This window comes from Zalophus californianus, chromosome 9 (assembly GCF_009762305.2).
Source record: "Zalophus californianus isolate mZalCal1 chromosome 9, mZalCal1.pri.v2, whole genome shotgun sequence".
In the NCBI taxonomy this organism is placed as follows: domain Eukaryota; kingdom Metazoa; phylum Chordata; class Mammalia; order Carnivora; family Otariidae; genus Zalophus; species Zalophus californianus.
In genome coordinates, this window is record NC_045603.1 from 125,098,358 (window position 1) to 125,104,376 (window position 6,019).

Here is a 6,019-nt window from a genome sequence, read left to right on the forward strand (position 1 = left end):
TCCACATCCTCACCAACACTTGTTGTTTCTTGACTTTTTGGATTTTAGCCATTCTGACAGTTGCGAGGTGGTATCTCATTGTGGTTTTGATTTGCATTTCCCTAATGATTGAGTGATGTTGAGCATCTTTTCATGTGTCTGTTGGCCATTGGATGTCTTCTTTGGAGAAAGGTCCGTTCATTTCTTCTGCCTATCTTGTAATTGGATGTGTGTGTGTGTGTGTGTGTGTGTGTGTGTGTTAAGTTGTGTAAGCTCTATATATTTTGGATACTAACTTTATCAGATACCTCATTTGCAAATATCTTTTCCCATTCAGTAGGTTGTCTTTTAGTTTTGCTGGTTGTTTCCTTTGCTGTGCAGAAGTTTTTATTTTGATGTAGTCCCAGTGTTTTATTTTTGCTTTTATTTCCCTTGTCTCAGGAGACATATCTAGAAAGATGTTGCTATGACCAATGTCAGAGAAATCACTGCTTGTGCTCTTTTCTAGGATTTTTATGGTTTCAGGTCTCACATTTAGGTACTTGACCCATTTTGAGTTTATTTTTATGTATGGTGTAAGAGAGTGGCCCAGTTTCATTCTTTTGCATGTAGCTGTCCAGTTTTCTTAACATCCTTTGTTAAAGAGACTGTTTTTTTCCCACGGCATGTTCTTTATCCTTTGTCAAAGATGAATTGACCAGATAATTGTGGGCTTATTTCTGGGCTTTCTATTCTGTTCCACTGATCTATGTGTCTGTTTTTGTGCCAGTACCATACTGTTTTGAATACTACAACTTTGTAATATAACATGAAATCTGGAATTTAATACCTTCAGTTTTGTTTTTCTTTTTCAAGATTGCTTTGTGTGGGAAACAGAACGCCACAACGACCACTGGTGCATATTCATTCCGACTCCAAGATCTCTGAGAAAACTCGAGATTACGGGGTTAAAAATAACCCAAAAGGATCAGAGTGAAATGCCCTTGGGAAGTGTGTGGTCTGTTCTAAAATACGCAGCAGAAGATGTTTTGCAGATAGGAAGCCAGCTGTAAAAAGCACACTGTGCATTCCCTTCTTTGTTCTTTTATCCTGTGTTAAGGTCTGAGTACAATGGTGTTTACAATTAATTGATCACAGCCAGTTACAAATTTCTTTATTCCTTCTCCACTCCCATTGCTTCACTTGACTAACCCATGTACGTGGAAGAATGTGCCCTATTAAACCCTTGCTGTAAATCATTATAGATCTATGTCATTGTAGAAGGTATATTAGATTATGGAAAATAAACCTCGGGACCTCGGACTGTTAACTCGGGGTCCCCTGTGCTTCGCTTTACTGTCATCTGTCTTTCTCAGTTCCTTTGCTGCCCCAGGTCCACGACTTTCAGAGGTCAACAGCTTTGGCTATTAAGGGTTTTTTTTTTTTTTTTTTTTTTGGTTCCATACAAATTTTAGAATTGCTTATTCTGGTTCTGTGAAAAATGCTGTTGGTATTATGATAGGGATTGCATTAAACCTGTGGATTGCTTTGGATAGTATGAACATTTTAACAGTATTTGCTCTTCCAATCCATGATCATGGAATATCTTTCCATTTGTGTTGTCCTCAATTTCTTTCATCAGTGTTTTATAGTTTTCAGAGTACAGGTCTTTCACCTCTTTGGCTAAGTTTATTCCTGGGTATTTTATTATTTTTGGTGCAATTGTAAATGGGATTGTTTTCTTAATATTTCTTCCTGCTGCTTCATTATTAGTGTATAGAAATGCTATGGATTTCTGTATATTGATTTTGTATCCTGCAACCTTACTGAATTCATTTATCAGTTCTAATAGTTTTTTGGTGAAGTCTTTAGTATTTTCTAGATACAGTATCATGTCATTTGCAAATAGTGACAGTTTTGCTTCTTCCTTACCAATTTGGATGACTTCTATTTCTTTTTCTTGTCTGATTGCCGTGGCTAGGACTTCCAGTACTATGTTGAATAAAAATGGTGAGAGTGGACATCTTTGTCTTATTCCTGACCTTAAGGGAAAAGCATTCAGTTTTTCCCCAGTGAGTATGATGCTAGCTGTGGGGTTTTCATATAAGGCCTTTATTATGTTGAGGTATGTTCTCTCTAACCCTTATTGTTGAGTGTTTTTATCATGAATGGATGTTGTACTTTGTTAAATGCTTTTTCTGCATCTATTGAACTGATCATATAGTTTTTGTCCTTTTTCTTATTGATGTGATATATCAAATTGATTGATTTGGGAATATTGAACCACCTTTGCATCCCAGGAATAAATTCCATGTGATTGTTGTGAATGATTTTTTTAATGTATTGTTGGATTCGGTTTCCTAATATTTTGGGGGAGGATTTTTGCATCTGGGTTCATCAGAGATACTGTCCTGTGGTTCTCCTTTTTTGCGGTATCTTTATCTGGTTTATGGGTAATGCTGGCCTCATAGAATGAATTTGGAAGTTTTTCTTCCTCTTCTATTTTTTTTAGAATAGTTTGAGAAGAATGGGTACTAGCTGTTCTTTAAGTGTTTGGTAGAATTCACCTGTGAGGCCATCCAGTCCTGGACTTTTGTTTGTTGATAATTTTTTGATGAATGATATAATTTCATTGATGGTAATTGGTCTGTTAAAGTTTTCTATTTTTTTTCCTGTTTGAGTTTTGGTAGGTTATATGTTTCTAGGTTTTCCAGTTTGTTGGCATAGTTTTTCATACTGTTCTCTTACAATCATTTTATTTCTGTGATGTTGGTTTGTGATTTTGCCTCTGTCATTACTGATTTTATTTATTTGAATCTTTTCTCCCCCCCCCCCTTTTTTTGTGATGAGTCTGGCTAGAGGTTTATCAATTTTGTTGATCTTTTCAAAGAACCAGCCCCTGGTTTCATTGATCTGTTCTATTGCTTTTTTAGTTTTGAGGTCATTTATTTCTGCCCTAATTTTTATTATTTCCTTCCTTCTGCTGGTTTCCTGTTTTGTTTGTTCTTCTTTTTCTAGCTCCTTTAGGTGTAAGGTTATGTTGCCTAATTGAGATTTTTCTTGCTTTTTGAGATAGATGTATTGCTACATACTCTCCTCTTAGAACTGCTTTTACTGCATCCCAAAGAGTTTGGACTGTTGTGTTTTCAATTTCATTTCCATGTAATTTTTGACTCCTTTGATTTCTTAGTTGACCTGTTCATTGCTTAGTAGCATGTTATTTAACCTCCATGTATTTGTGCTCTTTCCAGATATTTTCTTGTGGTTGATTTAGTTTCATAGTGTTGTGGTCAGACAAGATGCATGGTATGACTTCAACCTTTTTGGATTTGTTGAGATTTGTCTTGTGGCCTAATATGTGATCTATTCTGGAGAATGTTCCATGTGCACTTGAAAAGAATGTGTCTTCTGCTGTTTTAGTATGGAATGTTCTGACTATATCTGTTAGATGCATCTGGTCCAGTGTGTCATTCAAAGCCATTGTTCCCTTATTGATTTTCTGTTTGGATGATCTGCCCATTGATGTAAGTGGGATGTTAAAGCCCCTTACTATTATTGTGTTACTATTGATTATTTCCTTTATGTTTGTTAATAATAACTTTATGCATTTGGGTGCTTCCATGTTGGGTGCACGAGTATTTACGATTGTTATATCTTCTTGTTGGATTGTCCCCTTTATTATTATACAGTGTTCTTCTTTGTCTTTTATTACAGTCTTTGTTTTAAAGTCCATTTTGTCCAATATAAGTAATGCTCTACCAGCTTTCTTTTGACATCCATTTCCATGATGTTTCTCCATTCCCTTACTTTCAATCTGCACGTGTATTTAGGTCTAAAATAAGTCTCTTGTAGGCAGCATGTAGATGGGTCTTGGTTTTTTATCCATTCTGTCACCCTATGTCTTTTGATTGGAGCATTTAGGTCATTTATATTCAAAGTAATTATTGATAGATGTGTATTTATTGCCATTTTGTTACTTGTTTTGTGGCTGTTTCTGTAGATTTTCTCTGATCCTTTCTTCTCTTGCTCTCTCATGGTTGGCTGCCTTCCTTTAGTGATATACTTGGGTTCCTTTCTCTTTCTCTTTGCATATCTATGACTGGTTTTTGATTTGTGGTTACTATTAGGTTTGTATATAACATCTTCTGCATATAGCAGTCTATATTAAGTTGATGGTTTGAACCCATTTTTTGCTCCTCTCCCTCCTACCCCATGTTTTAGTTATATGGTGTCATATTTTACATCCTTTTATTTTGTGAATCCCTTGACTGATTGTTACAGATATACTTACTGTTACTGCTTTTATGTTTCCTACTTTTCTTACTCTTATGGTGTTTCTTTTCTACTCAAAAAGTCTCCTATATGTTTCTTGTAGGGCTGGTTTAGTGGTCATGAACTCCTTACCTTTTGCTTGTCTGAGAAACTCTATTTCTCCTTCTATTCTGAATGATAGCCTTGCTGGGTAGAGTACTTTTGGCTGCAGATTTTTTCCTGTCAGCACTTTGAATAGATCATGCCACTCCTTTCGGACTGACAAAGTTTCTGTTGAAAAATCTGCTGGTAGCCTTATGCGGTTTCCCCTGTATGTAACTGTCTTCTTTTGCTGCTTTTTTAAAAAACTAATTTATTTATTTCAGGGAAGGGGGAGGGGCAGAAGGAGAGGGAGCGAGAGAATCTCAAGCAGACTCCTCCCCGCTGAGCACAGAGCCTGGCACGGGCCTTGATCCCAGGACCCTGAGATCATGACCTGAGCTGAAATCAAGAGTTGGAAGCTCAACCAACTGAGCCACCCAGTGCCCCCCTTTGGGGCCCTTAAGATTTTTTTTTTTTAATCAGTACTTTTTATTATTTTTACTATGTGTCTTGGTATGGACCTCTGAACAGATCCACTGAAGCCTAGGTAAGTGAGGCTTGGTGTAAACAAGTTAGGTAGTGGATGGCAGTGCCCTGCTGGTTCCTACAGGTGGCTGTGTGTTTATGCTGAGAAGCAAGGGAGGAAGATGACATCTGACAGCTCATTTGTTCCTGAAGGGGTCTTCCAATGATCCCTCCCCTCCAGACATGCTCTGAGATGAGTAAATAGCTTTCTCTCCCACATACCCCAGACGTTTTTCAAACTGCTGCTTCTGGGCTGTATCTCTGTGGGCTGTTTGTTGTGCTGTCTCCTTAAGGGCAGGAATTCAGCTTCTTATTCCACTCTGGGCTTTACCAGAACTGAGCCCTCCAGTTTTTAAAATTCCAGGCTTGAGGTCCCTCTGGTTAGGTTCTGATAAGAACTCACAAAATTTGGCCTCTCATGCTTTCAAAGCCAAATGTTCTGGAGAGTCGTCTTCCCTGTGCAGCCTTCCCCCGGTATTAGTCTATTTCTCTCTCCTTTCCTCACCCAAGGCTGCCCCATCCCCCAAGGACGGCCATTTATCTCCACACTGTCCACACTGCATCTCCGCCCTTTGTGCCCTCTTTGATGTGGCCTCTTCTCTGCTTTCAGTGGTCGAGTTTGTTCTGGTAGTCATTGGGTCATTCACACTGATGCATTATTGTGTTGTATTTGTGGGACAAGGCGAGCTTAGGGTCCTCTTACTCTGTCATCTTCCCAGCCTCCCCCTGAATAAACCTGGTTCTTAAAGTGTGGTCTAAACATCGCCTATGGTTAGAAAGCATAACTTGTTATTTCAATTAAATATCGCCCAGAAACTTTGGTTTCACACAAAGTCAGACCTGCAATTAGAATGGTACATTCACATGACCATGCTCGTTTATTCCATATACGTAAGCATTTTAAAGCTTCATTTATCTTTCTGTATTAAGGCATTACTTTTATGGAACAGTCTTTTCAACATGAGAAAATAATTGGGAATGAAAAGCAATAGAAAAATAATTCAGGTCCTTCTGTATTCATTGTATTTCCCATTATCTACAGTTGAACAAGCATCTTTCTCCTACATTATTCACTTCCCTGACTACACAGGTCCCCACCTTACAGATATATTTAATGACATCATAGAAGGAATGATGTCACAGTTTCAATATTATGACTTAAGTGTAGGCTTACGCAAAAGGA

General features: G+C 37.8%; 1 protein-coding gene across 3 annotated transcripts in view; it reads right to left on the minus strand.

The window, feature by feature from the left end:
- PTER (phosphotriesterase related) overlaps positions 1 to 6,019 on the minus strand; it is an 87,956-nt gene that overhangs the window by 36,273 nt on the left and 45,664 nt on the right. The gene's annotated exons all lie outside the window — the stretch shown is intronic.